A 26,771-nucleotide genomic window follows, 5' to 3' on the forward strand; every position below is an offset into this window, starting at 1 on the left:
CTTCCCGTTCATCCTCAGGACAAATTTGCAACCTGTAAGGAACAGGAGGTTAAAGGTGCTCATTCTCCAAGGAGGGAGATTGCTAGTAAAGCGGCTGTAATGGCGAGCCCGAGCACAAGGAGATGAGAAATGAGGTGCGTTTTAGAAACCTTTCCCGATCACACAGTGTACCATCTTCTGGGTTTCTCATGCATGTTTTCGATGAAGGAAGATGCCCTTGAACCTGGAGATTTTGGACCCATGGGATGGGTACCACGCAGTATTACTTTAAAGGGTCTGCGTTTGCTCACCCAACCTCACCAAACCTCTCAGCCCGAAGAGTGTCCACCCTTATGTCTCAATCAGCTGTGGGTCTAGAGATGGTCAATAAAGGTGGCATCCCAGCCCCTGAACGAATTCTGTATGAATTTCTCTCTCTTTCACTGTCTTTGTTTCACGGGTTTTTAAAAGTAATTGATTTTTATAATGGGGTTTAGCTGCTTTTCACTGCTGTGTTTATGCCGCTTACACCCACTTGACTCACTTACAGAGAGATATCAATACATTGGTTTTAAGAGTCTTACTAGTCAGATATATTCTTGGGCGGTGAACAGGGGGTGTTGAATCCAGTTCACTGAGCAAGGAGTAGGTCTTGTCTGTTACATATTGGGTTTATGGAACAGTATCTGAGCTAATTTGAAACCCTTGTTTTATGCATCACCCCACCTCATCTTTCCCGTTAAGCAGCCATAGTGTGTTTTCTAAACGTGTGACGCTGTTCTGTTTTGTAATTCAGTTCAAGTGTAGCGGTTTTTACATTCCCTCTATAAGTGATATCTTATGATAAGTGCCTTTTTCTGTGTGACTTATTTCACTTAGTATCGTCATACCTAAATCTTCTCATCATGCTGCTACTAGCATTATGATGTTGATTTCATTGCTGAGTGATATTCCATTGTACATAAGGACCACAAGTTCTTTATCCATTTTTCTCTTTCCTGGGATATTGAAGGTGTAATGAAGTGGAGGTTCTTGTCAACAGAGCAGCCCTAAACTTTGGGGTGCCTGTGTCTTGCTGATTTTTAGTTTTCCCAATTTATACGCCCGTGTGTGGAAGTGCCCTATGCTCTCTAAGCTGAGTTTTTTAGGTGTTTCAGGACACACCGTACACTTCTCCAGAGTGGCTGTTGGCAATTTACATCCCGCCCATCAGCGTAGCAAGGCTCCCGTTTCTCCATGGCCTGTCCTGCATTTCTGGTTTTGACACTTTATTCAGCATGGCCCTTTTGACCGATGGGAAGCGAGACTTCTTTGTAGCGCTGATTTGCCTTTCCAGGTTGCTTGGTTGGCCAAAAAGGGCGTATGCGTTTTTTCCTGAATATATTCAGGACAAAACGCATACGCCCTTTTTGGCCTAGGGAATCATGGTCGAGGTTTTGCCGATTTTCCTGTGCTTTAAAGGCGATTCGAATCTACCTCCTGAAATCTGTTTCCTGCAATTCTGCCTTGCTTTCAAATCCTCTTCGTTGCCTTCCCTCAATATATTTGTGGACGAGAGTTAACGTTTATAACTCTGCAGGTTTGTGAATTGCAGTGCACCTGAGCTCCATTTTTCAACTCGCTTTCTTGGGAGCTGGCCCCAAAAGCGCAGGATTGCTTCAGGCCCTATTGTGGTTCCGGGCGGCAGTCTGAGCCTGTGGTTAATTCTTCTTCCTGATGGGAAAATAGAGTGACCTGTGCCTGTCCCCACACCTAGACCTAGTCTCTCATTGGTTCCCCCTCTTCCCGTTCATCCTCAGGACAAATTGCAACCTGTACGGAACAGGAGGTTAAAGGTGCTCATTCTCCAAGGAGGGAGATTGCTAGTAAAGCGGCTGGAATGGCGAACCCGAGCACAAGGAGATGAGAAATGAGGTGCGTTTTAGAAACCTTTCCCTATCACACGGTGTACCGTCCTCTGGGTTTCTCATGCATGTTTTCGATGTAGGAAGATGCCCTTGAAGCTAGTGATTTGGGACCTATGGGATGGGTACCACGCAGTATTACTTTAAAGGGTCTGCGTTTGCTCACCCAACCTCACCAAACCTCTCAGCCCGAAGAGTGTCCACCCTTATGTCTCAATCAGCTGTGGGTCTAGAGATGGTCAATAAAGGTGGCATCCCAGCCCCTGAACGAATTTTGTAAGAATTTCTCTCTCTTTCACTGTCTTTGTTTCACGGGTTTTTAAAAGTAATTGATTTTTATAATGGGGTTTAGCTGCTTTTCACTGCCGTGTTTATGCTGCTTTACACCCACTTGACTCACTTACAGAGAGATATCAATACATAGCTTTGAAGATTCTTCCTAGTCAGATATATTCTTGGGCGGTGAACAGGGGTTTTGTGCGTCCAGTTCACTGAGCAAGGAGTAGGTCTTGTCTATTACATATTGCGTTTATGGAACGCTATCTGAGCTAATTTGAAACCCTTGTTTTATGCGTCACCCCACCTCACCGTTCCCGTTAAGCAGCCATAGTGTGCTTTCTAAACGTGGGACTCTGTTCTGTTTTGTAATTCAGTTCAAGTGGAGCGGTTTTTACATTCCCTCTATAAGTGATATCTTACGATAAGTGTCTTTCTGTGTGACTTATTTCACTTAGAATCGTTGTACCTAAATCCACTCATCATGCTGCTACTAGCCTTATGACGTTGATTTCATGCCTGAGTGATATTCCATTGTACATAAGGACCACAACTTCGTTATCCATTTTTCTCTTTCCTGGGATATTTAAGGTGTAATGAAGTGGAGGTTCTTGTCAACAGAGCAGCCCTAAACTTTGGGGTGCCTGTGTCTTGCTGATTTTTGGTTTTCCCAATTTATACGCCCATGAGTGGAAGTGCCCTATGCTCTCTAAGCTGAGTTTTTTAGATGTTTCAGGACACACCGTACACTTCTCCAGAGTGGCTGTTGGCAATTTACATCCCGCCCATCAGCGTAGCAAGGCTCCTGTTTCTCCATGGCCTGTCCTGCATTTCTGGTTTTGACACTTTATTCAGCATGGCCCTTTTGACCGATGGGAAGCGAGACTTCTTTGTAGCGCTGATTTACCTTTCCAGGTTGCTTGGTTGGCCAAAAAGGGCGTATGCGTTTTTTCCTGAATATATTCAGGAAAAAACGCATACGCCCTTTTTGGCCAAGGGCATCATGGTCGAGGTTTTGCCGCTTTTCCTGTGCTTTAAAGGCGATTCGAATCTACCTCCTGAAATCTGTTTCCTGCAATTCTGCCTTGCTTTCAAATCCTCTTCGTTGCCTTCCCTCAATATATTTGTGGACGAGAGTTATCATTTCTAACTCTGCAGGTTTGTGAATTGCAGTGCCCCTGAGTTCCATTTTTCAACACGATTTCTTGGGAGCTGGCCGCAAAAGCGCAGGATTGCTTCAGGCCCTATTGTGGTTCCGGGCGGCAGGCTGAGCCTGTGGTTAATTCTTCTTCCTGATGGGAAAATAGAGTGACTTGTGCCTGTCCCCACACCTAGACCTAGTCTCTCATTGGTTCCCCCTCTTCCCGTTCATCCTCAGGACAAATTTGCAACCTGTACGGAATAGGAGGTTAAAGGTGCTGATTCTCCAAGGAGGGAGATTGCTAGTAAAGCGGCTGTAATGGCCGGCCCGAGCACAAGGAGATGAGAAATGAGGTGCGTTTTAGAAACCTTTCCCGATCACACGGTGTACCATCTTCTGGGTTTCTCATGCATGTTTTCGATGTAGGAAGATGCCCTTGAACCTGGAGATTTTGGACCCATGGGATGGGTACCACGCAGTATTACTTTAAAGGGTCTGCGTTTGCTCACCCAACCTCACCAAACCTCTCAGCCCGAAGAGTGTCCACCCTTATGTCTCAATCAGCTGTGGGTCTAGAGATGGTCAATAAAGGTGGCATCCCAGCCCCTGAACGAATTCTGTATGAATTTCTCTCTCTTTCACTGTCTTTGTTTCACGGGTTTTTAAAAGTAATTGATTTTTATAATGGGGTTTAGCTGCTTTTCACTGCTGTGTTTATGCCGCTTACACCCACTTGACTCACTTACAGAGAGATATCAATACATTGGTTTTAAGAGTCTTACTAGTCAGATATATTCTTGGGCGGTGAACAGGGGGTGTTGAATCCAGTTCACTGAGCAAGGAGTAGGTCTTGTCTGTTACATATTGGGTTTATGGAACAGTATCTGAGCTAATTTGAAACCCTTGTTTTATGCATCACCCCACCTCATCTTTCCCGTTAAGCAGCCATAGTGTGTTTTCTAAACGTGTGACGCTGTTCTGTTTTGTAATTCAGTTCAAGTGTAGCGGTTTTTACATTCCCTCTATAAGTGATATCTTATGATAAGTGGCTTTTTCTGTGTGACTTATTTCACTTAGTATCGTCATACCTAAATCTTCTCATCATGCTGCTACTAGCATTATGATGTTGATTTCATTGCTGAGTGATATTCCATTGTACATAAGGACCACAAGTTCTTTATCCATTTTTCTCTTTCCTGGGATATTGAAGGTGTAATGAAGTGGAGGTTCTTGTCAACAGAGCAGCCCTAAACTTTGGGGTGCCTGTGTCTTGCTGATTTTTAGTTTTCCCAATTTATACGCCCGTGTGTGGAAGTGCCCTATGCTCTCTAAGCTGAGTTTTTTAGGTGTTTCAGGACACACCGTACACTTCTCCAGAGTGGCTGTTGGCAATTTACATCCCGCCCATCAGCGTAGCAAGGCTCCCGTTTCTCCATGGCCTGTCCTGCATTTCTGGTTTTGACACTTTATTCAGCATGGCCCTTTTGACCGATGGGAAGCGAGACTTCTTTGTAGCGCTGATTTGCCTTTCCAGGTTGCTTGGTTGGCCAAAAAGGGCGTATGCGTTTTTTCCTGAATATATTCAGGAAAAAACGCATACGCCCTTTTTGGCCTAGGGAATCATGGTCGAGGTTTTGCCGATTTTCCTGTGCTTTAAAGGCGATTCGAATCTACCTCCTGAAATCTGTTTCCTGCAATTCTGCCTTGCTTTCAAATCCTCTTCGTTGCCTTCCCTCAATATATTTGTGGACGAGAGTTAACGTTTATAACTCTGCAGGTTTGTGAATTGCAGTGCACCTGAGCTCCATTTTTCAACTCGCTTTCTAGGGAGCTGGCCCCAAAAGCGCAGGATTGCTTCAGGCCCTATTGTGGTTCCGGGCGGCAGGCTGAGCCTGTGGTTAATTCTTCTTCCTGATGGGAAAATAGAGTGACCTGTGCCTGTCCCCACACCTAGACCTAGTCTCTCATTGGTTCCCCCTCTTCCCGTTCATCCTCAGGACAAATTGCAACCTGTATGGAACAGGAGGTTAAAGGTGCTCATTCTCCAAGGAGGGAGATTGCTAGTAAAGCGGCTGGAATGGCGAACCCGAGCACAAGGAGATGAGAAATGAGGTGCGTTTTAGAAACCTTTCCCTATCACACGGTGTACCGTCCTCTGGGTTTCTCATGCATGTTTTCGATGTAGGAAGATGCCCTTGAAGCTAGAGATTTGGGACCTATGGGATGGGTACCACGCAGTATTACTTTAAAGGGTCTGCGTTTGCTCACCCAACCTCACCAAACCTCTCAGCCCGAAGAGTGTCCACCCTTATGTCTCAATCAGCTGTGGGTCTAGAGATGGTCAATAAAGGTGGCATCCCAGCCCCTGAACGAATTTTGTAAGAATTTCTCTGTCTTTCACTGTCTTTGTTTCACGGGTTTTTAAAAGTAATTGATTTTTATAATGGGGTTTAGCTGCTTTTCACTGCCGTGTTTATGCTGCTTTACACCCACTTGACTCACTTACAGAGAGATATCAATACATAGCTTTGAAGATTCTTCCTAGTCAGATATATTCTTGGGCGGTGAACAGGGGTTTTGTGCGTCCAGTTCACTGAGCAAGGAGTAGGTCTTGTCTATTACATATTGCGTTTATGGAACGCTATCTGAGCTAATTTGAAACCCTTGTTTTATGCGTCACCCCACCTCACCGTTCCCGTTAAGCAGCCATAGTGTGCTTTCTAAACGTGGGACTCTGTTCTGTTTTGTAATTCAGTTCAAGTGGAGCGGTTTTTACATTCCCTCTATAAGTGATATCTTACGATAAGTGTCTTTCTGTGTGACTTATTTCACTTAGAATCGTTGTACCTAAATCCACTCATCATGCTGCTACTAGTCTTATGACGTTGATTTCATGCCTGAGTGATATTCCATTGTACATAAGGACCACAACTTCGTTATCCATTTTTCTCTTTCCTGGGATATTTAAGGTGTAATGAAGTGGAGGTTCTTGTCAACAGAGCAGCCCTAAACTTTGGGGTGCCTGTGTCTTGCTGATTTTTGGTTTTCCCAATTTATACGCCCATGAGTGGAAGTGCCCTATGCTCTCTAAGCTGAGTTTTTTAGATGTTTCAGGACACACCGTACACTTCTCCAGAGTGGCTGTTGGCAATTTACATCCCGTCCATCAGCGTAGCAAGGCTCCTGTTTCTCCATGGCCTGTCCTGCATTTCTGGTTTTGACACTTTATTCAGCATGGCCCTTTTGACCGATGGGAAGCAAGACTTTTTTGTAGCGCTGATTTGCCTTTCCAGGTTGCTTGGTTGGCCAAAAAGGGCGTATGCGTTTTTTGCTGAATATATTCAGGAAAAAACGCATACGCCCTTTTTGGCCAAGGGCATCATGGTCGAGGTTTTGCCGCTTTTCCTGTGCTTTAAAGGCGATTCGAATCTACCTCCTGAAATCTGTTTCCTGCAATTCTGCCTTGCTTTCAAATCCTCTTCGTTGCCTTCCCTCAATATATTTGTGGACGAGAGTTATCGTTTATAACTCTGCAGGTTTGTGAATTGCAGTGCCCCTGAGCTCCATTTTTCAACTCGCTTTCTTGGGAGCTGGCCGCAAAAGCACAGGATTGCTTCAGGCCCTGTTGTGTTTCCGGGCGGCAGGCTGAACCTGTGGTTAATTCTTCTTCCTGATGGGAAAATAGAGTGACCTGTGCCTGTCCGCACACCTAGACCTAGTCTCTCATTGGTTCCCCCTCTTCCCATTCATCCTCAGGACAAATTTGCAACCTGTACGGAACAGGAGGTTAAAGGTGCTCATTCTCCAAGGAGGGAGATTGCTAGTAAAGCGGCTGTAATGGCGAGCCCGAGCACAAGGAGATGAGAAATGAGGTGCGTTTTAGAAACCTTTCCCGATCACACGGTGTACCGTCTTCTGGGTTTCTCATGCATGTTTTCGATGTAGGAAGATGCCCTTGAAGCTAGAGATTTGGGACCTATGGGATGGGTACCACGCAGTATTACTTTAAAGGGTCTGCGTTTGCTCACCCAACCTCACCAAAACTCTCAGCCCAAAGAGTGTCCACCCTTATGTCTCAATCAGCTGTGGGTCTAGAGATGGTCAATAAAGGTGGCATCCCAGCCCCTGAACGAATTTTGTAAGAATTTCTCTCTCTTTCACTGTCTTTGTTTCACGGGTTTTTAAAAGTAATTGATTTTTATAATGGGGTTTAGCTGCTTTTCACTGCCGTGTTTATGCTGCTTTACACCCACTTGACTCACTTACAGAGAGATATCAATACATAGCTTTGAAGATTCTTCCTAGTCAGATATATTCTTGGGCGGTGAACAGGGTGTTTTGGCGTCCAGTTCACTGAGCAAGGAGTAGGTCTTGTCTATTACATATTGGGTTTATGGAACGCTATCTGAGCTAATTTGAAACCCTTGTTTTATGCGTCACCCCACCTCACCGTTCCCTTTAAGCAGCCATAGTGTGTTTTCTAAACGTGGGACTCTGTTCTGTTTTGTAATTCAGTTCAAGTGGAGCGGTTTTTACATTCCCTCTATAAGTGATATCTTACGATAAGTGTCTTTCTGTGTGACTTATTTCACTTAGAATCGTCGTACCTAAATCCACTCATCATGCTGCTACTAGCCTTATGACGTTGATTTCATGCCTGAGTGATATTCCATTGTACATAAGGACCACAACTTCTTTATCCATTTTTCTTTTTCCTGGGATATTTAAGGTGTAATGAAGTGGAGGTTCTTGTCAACAGAGCAGCCCTAAACTTTGGGGTGCCTGTGTCTTGCTGATTTTTAGTTTTCCCAATTTATACGCCCATGAGTGGAAGTGCCCTATGCTCTCTAAGCTGAGTTTTTTAGAGGTTTCAGGACACACCGTACACTTCTCCAGAGTGGCTGTTGGCAATTTACAACCCGCCCATCAGCGTAGCAAGGCTCCCGTTTCTCCATGGCCTGTCCTGCATTTCTGGTTTTGACACTTTATTCAGCATGGCCCTTTTGACCGATGGGAAGCGAGACTTCTTTGTAGCGCTGATTTGCCTTTCCAGGTTGCTTGGTTGGCCAAAAAGGGCGTATGCGTTTTTTCCTGAATATATTCAGGAAAAAACGCATACGCCCTTTTTGGCCAAGGGCATCATGGTCGAGGTTTTGCCGCTTTTCCTGTGCTTTAAAGGTGATTCGAATCTACCTCCTGAAATCTGTTTCCTACAATTCTGCCTTGCTTTCAAATCCTCCTCGTTGCCTTCCCTCAATATATTTGTGGACGAGAGTTAACATTTATAACTCTACAGGTTTGTGAATTGCAGTGCCCCTGAGCTCCATTTTTCAACTCGCTTTCTAGGGAGCTGGCCCCAAAAGCGCAGGATTGCTTCAGGCCCTATTGTGGTTCCGGGCGGCAGGCTGAGCCTGTGGTTAATTCTTCTTCCTGATGGGAAAATAGAGTGACCTGTGCCTGTCCCCACACCTAGACCTAGTCTCTCATTGGTTCCCCCTCTTCCCGTTCATCCTCAGGACAAATTGCAACCTGTACGGAACAGGAGGTTAAAGGTGCTCATTCTCCAAGGAGGGAGATTGCTAGTAAAGCGGCTGGAATGGCGAACCCGAGCACAAGGAGATGAGAAATGAGGTGCGTTTTAGAAACCTTTCCCGATCACATGGTGTACCATCTTCTGGGTTTCTCATGCATGTTTTCGATGTAGGAAGATGCCCTTGAAGCTGGAGATTTGGGACCTATGGGATGGGTACCACGCAGTATTACTTTAAAGGGTCTGCGTTTGCTCACCCAACCTCACCAAACCTCTCAGCCCCAAGAGTGTCCACCCTTATGTCTCAATCAGCTGTGGGTCTAGATATGGTCAATCCAGGTGGCATCACAGCCCCTGAACGAATTTTGTAAGAATTTCTCTCTCTTTCACTGTCTTTGTTTCACGGGTTTTTAAAAGTAATTGATTTTTATAATGGGGTTTAGCTGCTTTTCACTGCTGTGTTTATGCTGCTTTCCACCCACTTGACTCCCTTACAGAGAGATATCAATACATAGCTTTGAAGATTCTTCCTAGTCAGATATATTCTTGGGCGGTGAATAGGAGGTTTTTGCGTCCAGTTCACTGAGCAAGGAGTAGGTCTTGTCTATTACATATTGGGTTTATGGAACGCTATCTGAGCTAATTTGAAACCCTTGTTTTATGCGTCACCCCACCTCACCGTTCCCGTTAAGCAGCCATAGTGTGTTTTCTAAACGTGGGACTCTGTTCTGTTTTGTAATTCAGTTCAAGTGTAGCGGTTTTTACATTCCCTCTATAAGTGATATCTTACGATAAGTGTCTTTCTGTGTGACTTATTTCACTTAGAATCGTCGTACCTAAATCCACTCATCATGCTGCTACTAGCCTTATGACGTTGATTTCATGCCTCAGTGATATTCCATTGTACATAAGGACCACAACTTCTTTATCCATTTTTCTCTTTCCTGGGATATTTAAGGTGTAATGAAGTGGAGGTTCTTGTCAACAGAGCAGCCCTAAACTTTGGGGTGCCTGTGTCTTGCTGAATTTTAGTTTTCCCAATTTATACGCCCATGAGTGGAAGTGCCCTATGCTCTCTAAGCTGAGTTTTTTAGATGTTTCAGGACACACCGTACACTTCTCCAGAGTGGCTGTTGGCACTTTACATGCCGCCCATCAGCGTAGCAAGGCTCCCGTTTCTCCATGGCCTGTCCTGCATTTCTGGTTTTGACACTTTATTCAGCATGGCCCTTTTGACCGATGGGAAGCGAGAATTCTTTGTAGCGCTGATCTGCCTTTCCAGGTTGCTTGGTTGGCCAAAAAGGGCGTATGCGTTTTTTGCTGAATATATTCAGGAAAAAACGCATACGCCCTTTTTGGCCAAGGGCATCATGGTCGAGGTTTTGCCGCTTTTCCTGTGCTTTAAAGGCGATTCGAATCTACCTCCTGAAATCTGTTTCCTGCAATTCTGCCTTGCTTTCAAATCCGCTTCGTTGCCTTCCCTCAATATATTTGTGGACGAGAGTTATCGTTTCTAACTCTCCAGGTTTGTGAATTGCAGTGCCCCTGAGCTCCATTTTTCAACTCGCTTTCTTGGGATGTGGCCGCAAAAGCGCAGGATTGCTTCAGGCCCTATTGTGGTTCCGGGCGGCAGGCTGAGCCTGTGGTTAATTCTTCTTCCTGATGGGAAAATAGAGTGACCTGTGCCTGTCCCCACACCTAGACCTAGTCTCTCATTGGTTCCCCCTCTTCCCGTTCATCCTCAGGACAAATTTGCAACCTGTACGGAACAGGAGGTTAAAGGTGCTCATTCTCCAAGGAGGGAGATTGCTAGTAAAGCGACTGTAATGGCCAACCCGAGCACAAGGAGAAGAGAAATGAGGTGCGTTTTAGAAACCTTTCCCGATCACACGGTGTACCATCTTCTGGGTTTCTCATGCATGTTTTCGATGTAGGAAGATGCCCTTGAACCTGGAGATTTTGGACCCATGGGATGGATACCACGCAGTATTACTTTAAAGGGTCTGCGTTTGCTCACCCAACCTCACCAAACCTCTCAGCCCCAAGAGTGTCCACCCTTATGTCTCAATCAGCTGTGGGTCTAGAGATGGTCAATCCAGGTGGCATCACAGCCCCTGAACGAATTTTGTAAGAATTTCTCTCTCTTTCACTGTCTTTGTTTCACGGGTTTTTAAAAGTAATTGATTTTTATAATGGGGTTTAGCTGCTTTTCACTGCTGTGTTTATGCCGCTTTACACCCACTTGACTCACTTACAGAGGGATATCAATACATTGGTTTTAAGATTCTTACTAGTCAGATATATTCTTGGGCGGTGAACAGGGGATGTTGAGTCCAGTTCACTGAGCAAGGAGTAGGTCTTGTCTATTACATATTGGGTTTATGGAACGGTATCTGAGCTAATTTGAAACCCTTGTTTTATGCATCACCCCACCTCACCTTTCCCGTTAAGCAGCCATAGTGTGTCTTCTAAACGTGTGACGCTGTTCTGTTTTGTAATTCAGTTCAAGTGTAGCGGTTTTTACATTCCCTCTATAAGTGATATCTTATGATAAGTGCCTTTTTCTGTGTGACTTATTTCACTTAGAATCGTCGTACCTAAATCCTCTCATCATGCTGCTACTAGCCTTATGACGTTAATTTCATGGCTGAGTGATATGCCATTGTACATAAGGACCACAACTTCCTTATCCATTTTTCTCTTTCCTGGGATATTTAAGGTGTAACGAAGTGGAGGTTCTTGTCAACAGAGCAGCCCTAAACTTTGGGGTGCCTGTGTCTTGCTGATTTTTAGTTTTCCCAATTTATACGCCCATGAGTGGAAGTGCCCTATGCTCTCTAAGCTGAGTTTTTTAGATGTTTCAGGACACACCGTACACTTCTCCAGAGTGGCTCTTGGCAATTTACATCCCGCCCATCAGCGTAGCAAGACTCCCGTTTCTCCTTGGCCTGTCCTGCATTTCTGGTTTTGACACTTTATTCAGCATGGCCCTTTTGACCGATGGGAAGCGAGACTTCTTTGTAGCGCTGATTTACCTTTCCAGGTTGCTTGGTTGGCCAAAAAGGGCGTATGCGTTTTTTCCTGAATATATTCAGGAAAAAACGCATACGCCCTTTTTGGCCAAGGGCATCATGGTCGAGGTTTTGCCGCTTTTCCTGTGCTTTAAAGGTGATTCGAATCTACCTCCTGAAATCTGTTTCCTGCAATTCTGCCTTGCTTTCAAATCCTCTTCGTTGCCTTCCCTCAATATATTTGTGGACGAGAGTTAACATTTATAACTCTACAGGTTTGTGAATTGCAGTGCCCCTGAGCTCCATTTTTCAACTCGCTTTCTAGGGAGCTGGCCCCAAAAGCGCAGGATTGCTTCAGGCCCTATTGTGGTTCCGGGCGGCAGGCTGAGCCTGTGGTTAATTCTTCTTCCTGATGGGAAAATAGAGTGACCTGTGCCTGTCCCCACACCTAGACCTAGTCTCTCATTGGTTCCCCCTCTTCCCGTTCATCCTCAGGACAAAGTTGCAACCTGTACGGAACAGGAGGTTAAAGGTGCTGATTCTCCAAGGAGGGAGATTGCTAGTAAAGCGGCTGTAATGGCGAGCCCGAGCACAAGGAGATGAGAAATGAGGTGCGTTTTAGAGACCTTTCCCGATCACACGGTGTACCGTCTTCTGGGTTTCTCATGCATGTTTTCGATGTAGAAAGATGCCCTTGAACCTGGAGATTTTGGACCGATGGGATGGGTACCACGCAGTATTACTTTAAAGGGTCTGCGTTTGCTCACCCAACCTCACCAAACCTCTCAGCCCCAAGAGTGTCCACCCTTATGTCTCAATCAGCTGTGGGTCTAGAGATGGTCAATAAAGGTGGCATCCCAGCCCCTGAACGAATTTTGTAAGAATTTCTCTCTCTTTCACTGTCTTTGTTTCACGGGTTTTTAAAAGTAATTGATTTTTATAATGGGGTTTAGCTGCTTTTCACTGCTGTTTTATGGTGCTTTCCACTGCTGTTTTTATGGTGCTTTCCACCCACTTGACTCACTTACAGAGAGATATCAATACATAGCTTTGAAGAGTCTTCCTAGTCAGATATATTCTTGGGCGGTGAATAGGGGGGTTTTGCGTCCAGTTCACTGAGCAAGGAGTAGGTCTTGTCTATTACATATTGGGTTTATGGAAAGCTATCTGAGCTAATTTGAAACCCTTGTTTTATGCGTCACCCCACCTTACCGTTCCCGTTAAGCAGCCATAGTGTGTTTTCTAAACGTGGGACTCTGTTCTGTTTTGTAATTCAGTTCAAGTGTAGCGGTTTTTACATTCCCTCTATAAGTGATATCTTACGATAAGTGTCTTTCTGTGTGACTTATTTCACTTAGAATCGTCGTACCTAAATCCACTCATCATGCTGCTACTAGCCTTATGACGTTGATTTCATGCCTCAGTGATATTCCATTGTACATAAGGACCACAACTTCTTTATCCATTTTTCTCTTTCCTGGGATATTTAAGGTGTAATGAAGTGGAGGTTCATGTCAACAGAGCAGCCCTAAACTTTGGGGTGCCTGTGTCTTGCTGATTTTTAGTTTTCCCAATTTATACGCCCATGAGTGGAAGTGCCCTATGCTCTCTAAGCTGAGTTTTTTAGAGGTTTCAGGACACACCGTACACTTCTCCAGAGTGGCTGTTGGCAATTTACATCCCGCCCATCAGCGTAGCAAGGCTCCCGTTTCTCCATGGCCTGTCCTGCATTTCTGGTTTTGACACTTTATTCAGCATGGCCCTTTTGACCGATGGGAAGCGAGACTTCTTTGTAGCGCTGATTTGCCTTTCCAGGTTGCTTGGTTGGCCAAAAAGGGCGTATGCGTTTTTTCCTGAATATATTCAGGAAAAAACGCATACGCCCTTTTTGGCCAAGGGCATCATGGTCGAGGTTTTGCCGCTTTTCCTGTGCTTTAAAGGCGATTCGAATCTACCTCCTGAAATCTGTTTCCTGCAATTCTGCCTTGCTTTCAAATCCTCTTCGTTGCCTTCCCTCAATATATTTGTGGACGAGAGTTATCATTTCTAACTCTGCAGGTTTTTGAATTGCAGTGCCCCATAGCTCCATTTTTCAACTCGCTTTCTTGGGAGCTGGCCCCAAAAGCGCAGTATTGCTTCAGGCCCTATTGTGGTTCCGGGCGGCAGGCTGAGCCTGTGGTTAATTCTTCTTCCTGATGGGAAAATAGAGTGACCTGTGCCTGTCCCCACACCTAGACCTAGTCTCTCATTGGTTCCCCCTCTTCCTGTTCATCCTCAGGACAAATTTGCAACCTGTACGGAACAGGAGGTTAAAGGTGCTGATTCTCCAAGGAGGGAGATTGCTAGTAAAGCGGCTGGAATGGCGAACCCGAGCACAAGGAGATGAGAAATGATGTGCGTTTTAGAAATCTTTCCCGATCACATGGTGTACCATCTTCTGGGTTTCTCATGCATGTTTTCGATGTAGGAAGATGCCCTTGAAGCTGGAGATTTGGGACCTATGGGATGGGTACCACGCAGTATTACTTTAAAGGGTCTGCGTTTGCTCACCCAACCTCACCAAACCTCTCAGCCCCAAGAGTGTCCACCCTTATGTCTCAATCAGCTGTGGGTCTAGATATGGTCAATCCAGGTGGCATCACAGCCCCTGAACGAATTTTGTAAGAATTTCTCTCTCTTTCACTGTCTTTGTTTCACGGGTTTTTAAAAGTAATTGATTTTTATAATGGGGTTTAGCTGCTTTTCACTGCTGTGTTTATGCTGCTTTACACCCACTTGACTCACTTACAGAGAGATATCAATATATAGCTTTGAAGATTCTTCCTAGTCAGATATATTCTTGGGCGGTGAATAGGGGGTTTTTGCGTCCAGTTCACTGAGCAAGGAGTAGGTCTTGTCTATTACATATTGGGTTTATGGAAAGCTATCTGAGCTAATTTGAAACCCTTGTTTTATGCATCACCCCACCTCACCGTTCCCGTTAAGCAGCCATAGTGTGTTTTCTAAACGTGGGACTCTGTTCTGTTTTGTAATTCAGTTCAAGTGTAGCGGTTTTTACATTCCCTCTATAAGTGATATCTTACGATAAGTGTCTTTCTGTGTGACTTATTTCACTTAGAATCGTCGTACCTAAATCCACTCATCATGCTGCTACTAGCCTTATGACGTTGATTTCATGACCTGAGTGATATTCCATTGTACATAAGGACTACAAGTTCTTTATCCATTTTTCTCTTTCCTGGGATATTTAAGGTGTAATGAAGTGGAGGTTCTTGTCAACAGAGCAGCCGTAAACTTTGGGGTGCCTGTGTCTTGCTGATTTTTAGTTTTCCCAATTTATACGCCCATGAGTGGAAGTGCCCTATGCTCTCTAAGCTGAGTTTTTTAGAGGTTTCAGGACACACCGTACACTTCTCCAGAGTGCTGTTGGCAATTTATATGCCGCCCATCAGCGTAGCAAGGCTCCCGTTTCTCCATGGCCTGTCCTGCATTTCTGGTTTTGACACTTTATTCAGCATGGCCCTTTTGACCGATGGGAAGCGAGACTTCTTTGTAGCGCTGATTTGCCTTTCCAGGTTGCTTGGTTGGCCAAAAAGGGCGTATGCGTTTTTTCCTGAATATATTCAGGAAAAAACGCATACGCCCTTTTTGGCCAAGGGCATCATGGTCGAGGTTTTGCCGCTTTTCCTGTGCTTTAAAGGCGATTCGAATCTACCTCCTGAAATCTGTTTCCTGCAATTCTGCCTTGCTTTCAAATCCTCTTCGTTGCCTTCCCTCAATATATTTGTGGACGAGAGTTATCATTTCTAACTCTGCAGGTTTGTGAATTGCAGTGCCCCTGAGCTCCATTTTTCAAGTCGCTTTCTTGGGAGCTGGCCGCAGTAGCACAGGACTGCTTCAGGCCCTATTGTGGTTCCGGGCGGCAGGCTGAGCCTGTGGTTAATTCTTCTTCCTGATGGGAAAATAGAGTGACCTGTGCCTGTCCCCACACCTAGACCTAGTCTCTCATTGGTTCCCCCTCTTCCCGTTCATCCTCAGGACAAATTGCAACCTGTACGGAACAGGAGGTTAAAGGTGCTCATTCTCCAAGGAGGGAGATTGCTAGTAAAGTGGCTGGAATGGCGAACTCGTCCACAAGGTGATGAGAAATGAGTTGCGTTTTAGAAACCTTTCCCGATCACATGGTGTACTATCTTTTGGGTTTCTCATGCATGTTTTCGGTGTAGGAAGATGCCCTTGAAGCTGGAGATTTGGGACCTATGGGATGGGTACCACGCAGTATTACTTTAAAGGGTCTGCGTTTGCTCACCCAACCTCACCAAACCTCTCAGCCCCAAGAGTGTCCACCCTTATGTCTCAATCAGCTGTGGGTCTAGATATGGTCAATCCAGGTGGCATCACAGCCCCTGAACGAATTTTGTAAGAATTTCTCTCTCTTTCACTGTCTTTGTTTCACGGGTTTTTAAAAGTAATTGATTTTTATAATGGGGTTTAGCTGCTTTTCACTGCTGTGTTTATGCTGCTTTCCACCCACTTGACTCACTTACAGAGAGATATCAATACATAGCTTTGAAGATTCTTCCTAGTCAGATATATTCTTGGGCGGTGAATAGGGGGTTTTTGCGTCCAGTTCACTGAGCAAGGAGTAGGTCTTGTCTATTACATATTGGGTTTATGGAAAGCTATCTGAGCTAATTTGAAACCCTTGTTTTATGCGTCACCCCACCTCACCGTTCCCGTTAAGCAGCCATAGTGTGCTTTCTAAACGTGGGACTCTGTTCTGTTTTGTAATTCAGTTCAAGTGGAGCGGTTTTTACATTCCCTCTATAAGTGATATCTTACGATAAGTGTCTTTCTGTGTGACTTATTTCACTTAGAATCGTCGTACCTAAATCCACTCATCATGCTGCTACTAGCCTTATGACGTTGATTTCATGCCTGAGTGATATTCCATTGTACATAAGGACCACAACTTCGTTATCCATTTTTCTCTTTCCTGGGATATTTAAGGTGTAATGAAGTGGAGGTTCTTGTCAACAGAGCAGCCCTAAACTTTGGGGTGCCTGTGTCTTGCTGATTTTTGGTTTTCCCAATTTATACGCCCATGAGTGGAAGTGCCCTATGCTCTCTAAGCTGAGTTTTTTAGATGTTTCAGGACACACCGTACACTTCTCCAGAGTGGCTGTTGGCAATTTACATCCCACCCATCAGCGTAGCAAGGCTCCTGTTTCTCCATGGCCTGTCCTGCATTTCTGGTTTTGACACTTTATTCAGCATGGCCCTTTTGACCGATGGGAAGCGAGACTTCTTTGTAGCGCTGATTTACCTTTCCAGGTTGCTTGGTTGGCCAAAAAGGGCGTATGCGTTTTTTCCTGAATATATTCAGGAAAAAACGCATACGCCCTTTTTGGCCAAGGGCATCATGGTCGAGGTTTTGCCGCTTTTCCTGTGCTTTAAAGGCGATTCGAATCTACCTCCTGAAATCTGTTTCCTGCAATTCTGCCTTGCTTTCAAATCCTCTTCGTTGCCTTCCCTCAATATATTTGTGGACGAGAGTTATCATTTCTAACTCTGCAGGTTTGTGAATTGCAGTGCCCCTGAGTTCCATTTTTCAACACGATTTCTTGGGAGCTGGCCGCAAAAGCGCAGGATTGCTTCAGGCCCTATTGTGGTTCCGGGCGGCAGGCTGAGCCTGTGGTTAATTCTTCTTCCTGATGGGAAAATAGAGTGACTTGTGCCTGTCCCCACACCTAGACCTAGTCTCTCATTGGTTCCCCCTCTTCCCGTTCATCCTCAGGACAAATTTGCAACCTGTACGGAATAGGAGGTTAAAGGTGCTGATTCTCCAAGGAGGGAGATTGCTAGTAAAGCGGCTGTAATGGCCGGCCCGAGCACAAGGAGATGAGAAATGAGGTGCGTTTTAGAAACCTTTCCCGATCACACGGTGTACCATCTTCTGGGTTTCTCATGCATGTTTTCGATGTAGGAAGATGCCCTTGAACCTGGAGATTTTGGACCCATGGGATGGGTACCACGCAGTATTACTTTAAAGGGTCTGCGTTTGCTCACCCAACCTCACCAAACCTCTCAGCCCGAAGAGTGTCCACCCTTATGTCTCAATCAGCTGTGGGTCTAGAGATGGTCAATAAAGGTGGCATCCCAGCCCCTGAACGAATTCTGTATGAATTTCTCTCTCTTTCACTGTCTTTGTTTCACGGGTTTTTAAAAGTAATTGATTTTTATAATGGGGTTTAGCTGCTTTTCACTGCTGTGTTTATGCCGCTTACACCCACTTGACTCACTTACAGAGAGATATCAATACATTGGTTTTAAGAGTCTTACTAGTCAGATATATTCTTGGGCGGTGAACAGGGGGTGTTGAATCCAGTTCACTGAGCAAGGAGTAGGTCTTGTCTGTTACATATTGGGTTTATGGAACAGTATCTGAGCTAATTTGAAACCCTTGTTTTATGCATCACCCCACCTCATCTTTCCCGTTAAGCAGCCATAGTGTGTTTTCTAAACGTGTGACGCTGTTCTGTTTTGTAATTCAGTTCAAGTGTAGCGGTTTTTACATTCCCTCTATAAGTGATATCTTATGATAAGTGGCTTTTTCTGTGTGACTTATTTCACTTAGTATCGTCATACCTAAATCTTCTCATCATGCTGCTACTAGCATTATGATGTTGATTTCATTGCTGAGTGATATTCCATTGTACATAAGGACCACAAGTTCTTTATCCATTTTTCTCTTTCCTGGGATATTGAAGGTGTAATGAAGTGGAGGTTCTTGTCAACAGAGCAGCCCTAAACTTTGGGGTGCCTGTGTCTTGCTGATTTTTAGTTTTCCCAATTTATACGCCCGTGTGTGGAAGTGCCCTATGCTCTCTAAGCTGAGTTTTTTAGGTGTTTCAGGACACACCGTACACTTCTCCAGAGTGGCTGTTGGCAATTTACATCCCGCCCATCAGCGTAGCAAGGCTCCCGTTTCTCCATGGCCTGTCCTGCATTTCTGGTTTTGACACTTTATTCAGCATGGCCCTTTTGACCGATGGGAAGCGAGACTTCTTTGTAGCGCTGATTTGCCTTTCCAGGTTGCTTGGTTGGCCAAAAAGGGCGTATGCGTTTTTTCCTGAATATATTCAGGAAAAAACGCATACGCCCTTTTTGGCCTAGGGAATCATGGTCGAGGTTTTGCCGATTTTCCTGTGCTTTAAAGGCGATTCGAATCTACCTCCTGAAATCTGTTTCCTGCAATTCTGCCTTGCTTTCAAATCCTCTTCGTTGCCTTCCCTCAATATATTTGTGGACGAGAGTTAACGTTTATAACTCTGCAGGTTTGTGAATTGCAGTGCACCTGAGCTCCATTTTTCAACTCGCTTTCTAGGGAGCTGGCCCCAAAAGCGCAGGATTGCTTCAGGCCCTATTGTGGTTCCGGGCGGCAGGCTGAGCCTGTGGTTAATTCTTCTTCCTGATGGGAAAATAGAGTGACCTGTGCCTGTCCCCACACCTAGACCTAGTCTCTCATTGGTTCCCCCTCTTCCCGTTCATCCTCAGGACAAATTGCAACCTGTATGGAACAGGAGGTTAAAGGTGCTCATTCTCCAAGGAGGGAGATTGCTAGTAAAGCGGCTGGAATGGCGAACCCGAGCACAAGGAGATGAGAAATGAGGTGCGTTTTAGAAACCTTTCCCTATCACACGGTGTACCGTCCTCTGGGTTTCTCATGCATGTTTTCGATGTAGGAAGATGCCCTTGAAGCTAGAGATTTGGGACCTATGGGATGGGTACCACGCAGTATTACTTTAAAGGGTCTGCGTTTGCTCACCCAACCTCACCAAACCTCTCAGCCCGAAGAGTGTCCACCCTTATGTCTCAATCAGCTGTGGGTCTAGAGATGGTCAATAAAGGTGGCATCCCAGCCCCTGAACGAATTTTGTAAGAATTTCTCTGTCTTTCACTGTCTTTGTTTCACGGGTTTTTAAAAGTAATTGATTTTTATAATGGGGTTTAGCTGCTTTTCACTGCCGTGTTTATGCTGCTTTACACCCACTTGACTCACTTACAGAGAGATATCAATACATAGCTTTGAAGATTCTTCCTAGTCAGATATATTCTTGGGCGGTGAACAGGGGTTTTGTGCGTCCAGTTCACTGAGCAAGGAGTAGGTCTTGTCTATTACATATTGCGTTTATGGAACGCTATCTGAGCTAATTTGAAACCCTTGTTTTATGCGTCACCCCACCTCACCGTTCCCGTTAAGCAGCCATAGTGTGCTTTCTAAACGTGGGACTCTGTTCTGTTTTGTAATTCAGTTCAAGTGGAGCGGTTTTTACATTCCCTCTATAAGTGATATCTTACGATAAGTGTCTTTCTGTGTGACTTATTTCACTTAGAATCGTTGTACCTAAATCCACTCATCATGCTGCTACTAGTCTTATGACGTTGATTTCATGCCTGAGTGATATTCCATTGTACATAAGGACCACAACTTCGTTATCCATTTTTCTCTTTCCTGGGATATTTAAGGTGTAATGAAGTGGAGGTTCTTGTCAACAGAGCAGCCCTAAACTTTGGGGTGCCTGTGTCTTGCTGATTTTTGGTTTTCCCAATTTATACGCCCATGAGTGGAAGTGCCCTATGCTCTCTAAGCTGAGTTTTTTAGATGTTTCAGGACACACCGTACACTTCTCCAGAGTGGCTGTTGGCAATTTACATCCCGTCCATCAGCGTAGCAAGGCTCCTGTTTCTCCATGGCCTGTCCTGCATTTCTGGTTTTGACACTTTATTCAGCATGGCCCTTTTGACCGATGGGAAGCAAGACTTTTTTGTAGCGCTGATTTGCCTTTCCAGGTTGCTTGGTTGGCCAAAAAGGGCGTATGCGTTTTTTGCTGAATATATTCAGGAAAAAACGCATACGCCCTTTTTGGCCAAGGGCATCATGGTCGAGGTTTTGCCGCTTTTCCTGTGCTTTAAAGGCGATTCGAATCTACCTCCTGAAATCTGTTTCCTGCAATTCTGCCTTGCTTTCAAATCCTCTTCGTTGCCTTCCCTCAATATATTTGTGGACGAGAGTTATCGTTTATAACTCTGCAGGTTTGTGAATTGCAGTGCCCCTGAGCTCCATTTTTCAACTCGCTTTCTTGGGAGCTGGCCGCAAAAGCACAGGATTGCTTCAGGCCCTGTTGTGTTTCCGGGCGGCAGGCTGAACCTGTGGTTAATTCTTCTTCCTGATGGGAAAATAGAGTGACCTGTGCCTGTCCGCACACCTAGACCTAGTCTCTCATTGGTTCCCCCTCTTCCCATTCATCCTCAGGACAAATTTGCAACCTGTACGGAACAGGAGGTTAAAGGTGCTCATTCTCCAAGGAGGGAGATTGCTAGTAAAGCGGCTGTAATGGCGAGCCCGAGCACAAGGAGATGAGAAATGAGGTGCGTTTTAGAAACCTTTCCCGATCACACGGTGTACCGTCTTCTGGGTTTCTCATGCATGTTTTCGATGTAGGAAGATGCCCTTGAAGCTAGAGATTTGGGACCTATGGGATGGGTACCACGCAGTATTACTTTAAAGGGTCTGCGTTTGCTCACCCAACCTCACCAAAACTCTCAGCCCAAAGAGTGTCCACCCTTATGTCTCAATCAGCTGTGGGTCTAGAGATGGTCAATAAAGGTGGCATCCCAGCCCCTGAACGAATTTTGTAAGAATTTCTCTCTCTTTCACTGTCTTTGTTTCACGGGTTTTTAAAAGTAATTGATTTTTATAATGGGGTTTAGCTGCTTTTCACTGCCGTGTTTATGCTGCTTTACACCCACTTGACTCACTTACAGAGAGATATCAATACATAGCTTTGAAGATTCTTCCTAGTCAGATATATTCTTGGGCGGTGAACAGGGTGTTTTGGCGTCCAGTTCACTGAGCAAGGAGTAGGTCTTGTCTATTACATATTGGGTTTATGGAACGCTATCTGAGCTAATTTGAAACCCTTGTTTTATGCGTCACCCCACCTCACCGTTCCCTTTAAGCAGCCATAGTGTGTTTTCTAAACGTGGGACTCTGTTCTGTTTTGTAATTCAGTTCAAGTGGAGCGGTTTTTACATTCCCTCTATAAGTGATATCTTACGATAAGTGTCTTTCTGTGTGACTTATTTCACTTAGAATCGTCGTACCTAAATCCACTCATCATGCTGCTACTAGCCTTATGACGTTGATTTCATGCCTGAGTGATATTCCATTGTACATAAGGACCACAACTTCTTTATCCATTTTTCTTTTTCCTGGGATATTTAAGGTGTAATGAAGTGGAGGTTCTTGTCAACAGAGCAGCCCTAAACTTTGGGGTGCCTGTGTCTTGCTGATTTTTAGTTTTCCCAATTTATACGCCCATGAGTGGAAGTGCCCTATGCTCTCTAAGCTGAGTTTTTTAGAGGTTTCAGGACACACCGTACACTTCTCCAGAGTGGCTGTTGGCAATTTACAACCCGCCCATCAGCGTAGCAAGGCTCCCGTTTCTCCATGGCCTGTCCTGCATTTCTGGTTTTGACACTTTATTCAGCATGGCCCTTTTGACCGATGGGAAGCGAGACTTCTTTGTAGCGCTGATTTGCCTTTCCAGGTTGCTTGGTTGGCCAAAAAGGGCGTATGCGTTTTTTCCTGAATATATTCAGGAAAAAACGCATACGCCCTTTTTGGCCAAGGGCATCATGGTCGAGGTTTTGCCGCTTTTCCTGTGCTTTAAAGGTGATTCGAATCTACCTCCTGAAATCTGTTTCCTACAATTCTGCCTTGCTTTCAAATCCTCCTCGTTGCCTTCCCTCAATATATTTGTGGACGAGAGTTAACATTTATAACTCTACAGGTTTGTGAATTGCAGTGCCCCTGAGCTCCATTTTTCAACTCGCTTTCTAGGGAGCTGGCCCCAAAAGCGCAGGATTGCTTCAGGCCCTATTGTGGTTCCGGGCGGCAGGCTGAGCCTGTGGTTAATTCTTCTTCCTGATGGGAAAATAGAGTGACCTGTGCCTGTCCCCACACCTAGACCTAGTCTCTCATTGGTTCCCCCTCTTCCCGTTCATCCTCAGGACAAATTGCAACCTGTACGGAACAGGAGGTTAAAGGTGCTCATTCTCCAAGGAGGGAGATTGCTAGTAAAGCGGCTGGAATGGCGAACCCGAGCACAAGGAGATGAGAAATGAGGTGCGTTTTAGAAACCTTTCCCGATCACATGGTGTACCATCTTCTGGGTTTCTCATGCATGTTTTCGATGTAGGAAGATGCCCTTGAAGCTGGAGATTTGGGACCTATGGGATGGGTACCACGCAGTATTACTTTAAAGGGTCTGCGTTTGCTCACCCAACCTCACCAAACCTCTCAGCCCCAAGAGTGTCCACCCTTATGTCTCAATCAGCTGTGGGTCTAGATATGGTCAATCCAGGTGGCATCACAGCCCCTGAACGAATTTTGTAAGAATTTCTCTCTCTTTCACTGTCTTTGTTTCACGGGTTTTTAAAAGTAATTGATTTTTATAATGGGGTTTAGCTGCTTTTCACTGCTGTGTTTATGCTGCTTTCCACCCACTTGACTCCCTTACAGAGAGATATCAATACATAGCTTTGAAGATTCTTCCTAGTCAGATATATTCTTGGGCGGTGAATAGGAGGTTTTTGCGTCCAGTTCACTGAGCAAGGAGTAGGTCTTGTCTATTACATATTGGGTTTATGGAACGCTATCTGAGCTAATTTGAAACCCTTGTTTTATGCGTCACCCCACCTCACCGTTCCCGTTAAGCAGCCATAGTGTGTTTTCTAAACGTGGGACTCTGTTCTGTTTTGTAATTCAGTTCAAGTGTAGCGGTTTTTACATTCCCTCTATAAGTGATATCTTACGATAAGTGTCTTTCTGTGTGACTTATTTCACTTAGAATCGTCGTACCTAAATCCACTCATCATGCTGCTACTAGCCTTATGACGTTGATTTCATGCCTCAGTGATATTCCATTGTACATAAGGACCACAACTTCTTTATCCATTTTTCTCTTTCCTGGGATATTTAAGGTGTAATGAAGTGGAGGTTCTTGTCAACAGAGCAGCCCTAAACTTTGGGGTGCCTGTGTCTTGCTGAATTTTAGTTTTCCCAATTTATACGCCCATGAGTGGAAGTGCCCTATGCTCTCTAAGCTGAGTTTTTTAGATGTTTCAGGACACACCGTACACTTCTCCAGAGTGGCTGTTGGCACTTTACATGCCGCCCATCAGCGTAGCAAGGCTCCCGTTTCTCCATGGCCTGTCCTGCATTTCTGGTTTTGACACTTTATTCAGCATGGCCCTTTTGACCGATGGGAAGCGAGAATTCTTTGTAGCGCTGATCTGCCTTTCCAGGTTGCTTGGTTGGCCAAAAAGGGCGTATGCGTTTTTTGCTGAATATATTCAGGAAAAAACGCATACGCCCTTTTTGGCCAAGGGCATCATGGTCGAGGTTTTGCCGCTTTTCCTGTGCTTTAAAGGCGATTCGAATCTACCTCCTGAAATCTGTTTCCTGCAATTCTGCCTTGCTTTCAAATCCGCTTCGTTGCCTTCCCTCAATATATTTGTGGACGAGAGTTATCGTTTCTAACTCTCCAGGTTTGTGAATTGCAGTGCCCCTGAGCTCCATTTTTCAACTCGCTTTCTTGGGATGTGGCCGCAAAAGCGCAGGATTGCTTCAGGCCCTATTGTGGTTCCGGGCGGCAGGCTGAGCCTGTGGTTAATTCTTCTTCCTGATGGGAAAATAGAGTGACCTGTGCCTGTCCCCACACCTAGACCTAGTCTCTCATTGGTTCCCCCTCTTCCCGTTCATCCTCAGGACAAATTTGCAACCTGTACGGAACAGGAGGTTAAAGGTGCTCATTCTCCAAGGAGGGAGATTGCTAGTAAAGCGACTGTAATGGCCAACCCGAGCACAAGGAGAAGAGAAATGAGGTGCGTTTTAGAAACCTTTCCCGATCACACGGTGTACCATCTTCTGGGTTTCTCATGCATGTTTTCGATGTAGGAAGATGCCCTTGAACCTGGAGATTTTGGACCCATGGGATGGATACCACGCAGTATTACTTTAAAGGGTCTGCGTTTGCTCACCCAACCTCACCAAACCTCTCAGCCCCAAGAGTGTCCACCCTTATGTCTCAATCAGCTGTGGGTCTAGAGATGGTCAATCCAGGTGGCATCACAGCCCCTGAACGAATTTTGTAAGAATTTCTCTCTCTTTCACTGTCTTTGTTTCACGGGTTTTTAAAAGTAATTGATTTTTATAATGGGGTTTAGCTGCTTTTCACTGCTGTGTTTATGCCGCTTTACACCCACTTGACTCACTTACAGAGGGATATCAATACATTGGTTTTAAGATTCTTACTAGTCAGATATATTCTTGGGCGGTGAACAGGGGATGTTGAGTCCAGTTCACTGAGCAAGGAGTAGGTCTTGTCTATTACATATTGGGTTTATGGAACGGTATCTGAGCTAATTTGAAACCCTTGTTTTATGCATCACCCCACCTCACCTTTCCCGTTAAGCAGCCATAGTGTGTCTTCTAAACGTGTGACGCTGTTCTGTTTTGTAATTCAGTTCAAGTGTAGCGGTTTTTACATTCCCTCTATAAGTGATATCTTATGATAAGTGCCTTTTTCTGTGTGACTTATTTCACTTAGAATCGTCGTACCTAAATCCTCTCATCATGCTGCTACTAGCCTTATGACGTTAATTTCATGGCTGAGTGATATGCCATTGTACATAAGGACCACAACTTCCTTATCCATTTTTCTCTTTCCTGGGATATTTAAGGTGTAACGAAGTGGAGGTTCTTGTCAACAGAGCAGCCCTAAACTTTGGGGTGCCTGTGTCTTGCTGATTTTTAGTTTTCCCAATTTATACGCCCATGAGTGGAAGTGCCCTATGCTCTCTAAGCTGAGTTTTTTAGATGTTTCAGGACACACCGTACACTTCTCCAGAGTGGCTGTTGGCAATTTACATCCCGCCCATCAGCGTAGCAAGACTCCCGTTTCTCCTTGGCCTGTCCTGCATTTCTGGTTTTGACACTTTATTCAGCATGGCCCTTTTGACCGATGGGAAGCGAGACTTCTTTGTAGCGCTGATTTACCTTTCCAGGTTGCTTGGTTGGCCAAAAAGGGCGTATGCGTTTTTTCCTGAATATATTCAGGAAAAAACGCATACGCCCTTTTTGGCCAAGGGCATCATGGTCGAGGTTTTGCCGCTTTTCCTGTGCTTTAAAGGTGATTCGAATCTACCTCCTGAAATCTGTTTCCTGCAATTCTGCCTTGCTTTCAAATCCTCTTCGTTGCCTTCCCTCAATATATTTGTGGACGAGAGTTAACATTTATAACTCTACAGGTTTGTGAATTGCAGTGCCCCTGAGCTCCATTTTTCAACTCGCTTTCTAGGGAGCTGGCCCCAAAAGCGCAGGATTGCTTCAGGCCCTATTGTGGTTCCGGGCGGCAGGCTGAGCCTGTGGTTAATTCTTCTTCCTGATGGGAAAATAGAGTGACCTGTGCCTGTCCCCACACCTAGACCTAGTCTCTCATTGGTTCCCCCTCTTCCCGTTCATCCTCAGGACAAAGTTGCAACCTGTACGGAACAGGAGGTTAAAGGTGCTGATTCTCCAAGGAGGGAGATTGCTAGTAAAGCGGCTGTAATGGCGAGCCCGAGCACAAGGAGATGAGAAATGAGGTGCGTTTTAGAAACCTTTCCCGATCACACGGTGTACCGTCTTCTGGGTTTCTCATGCATGTTTTCGATGTAGAAAGATGCCCTTGAACCTGGAGATTTTGGACCGATGGGATGGGTACCACGCAGTATTACTTTAAAGGGTCTGCGTTTGCTCACCCAACCTCACCAAACCTCTCAGCCCCAAGAGTGTCCACCCTTATGTCTCAATCAGCTGTGGG

This window comes from Balaenoptera borealis, assembly GCF_965194805.1.
Source record: "Balaenoptera borealis genome assembly, chromosome: 6".
Taxonomy (NCBI): Eukaryota; Metazoa; Chordata; class Mammalia; order Artiodactyla; family Balaenopteridae; genus Balaenoptera; species Balaenoptera borealis.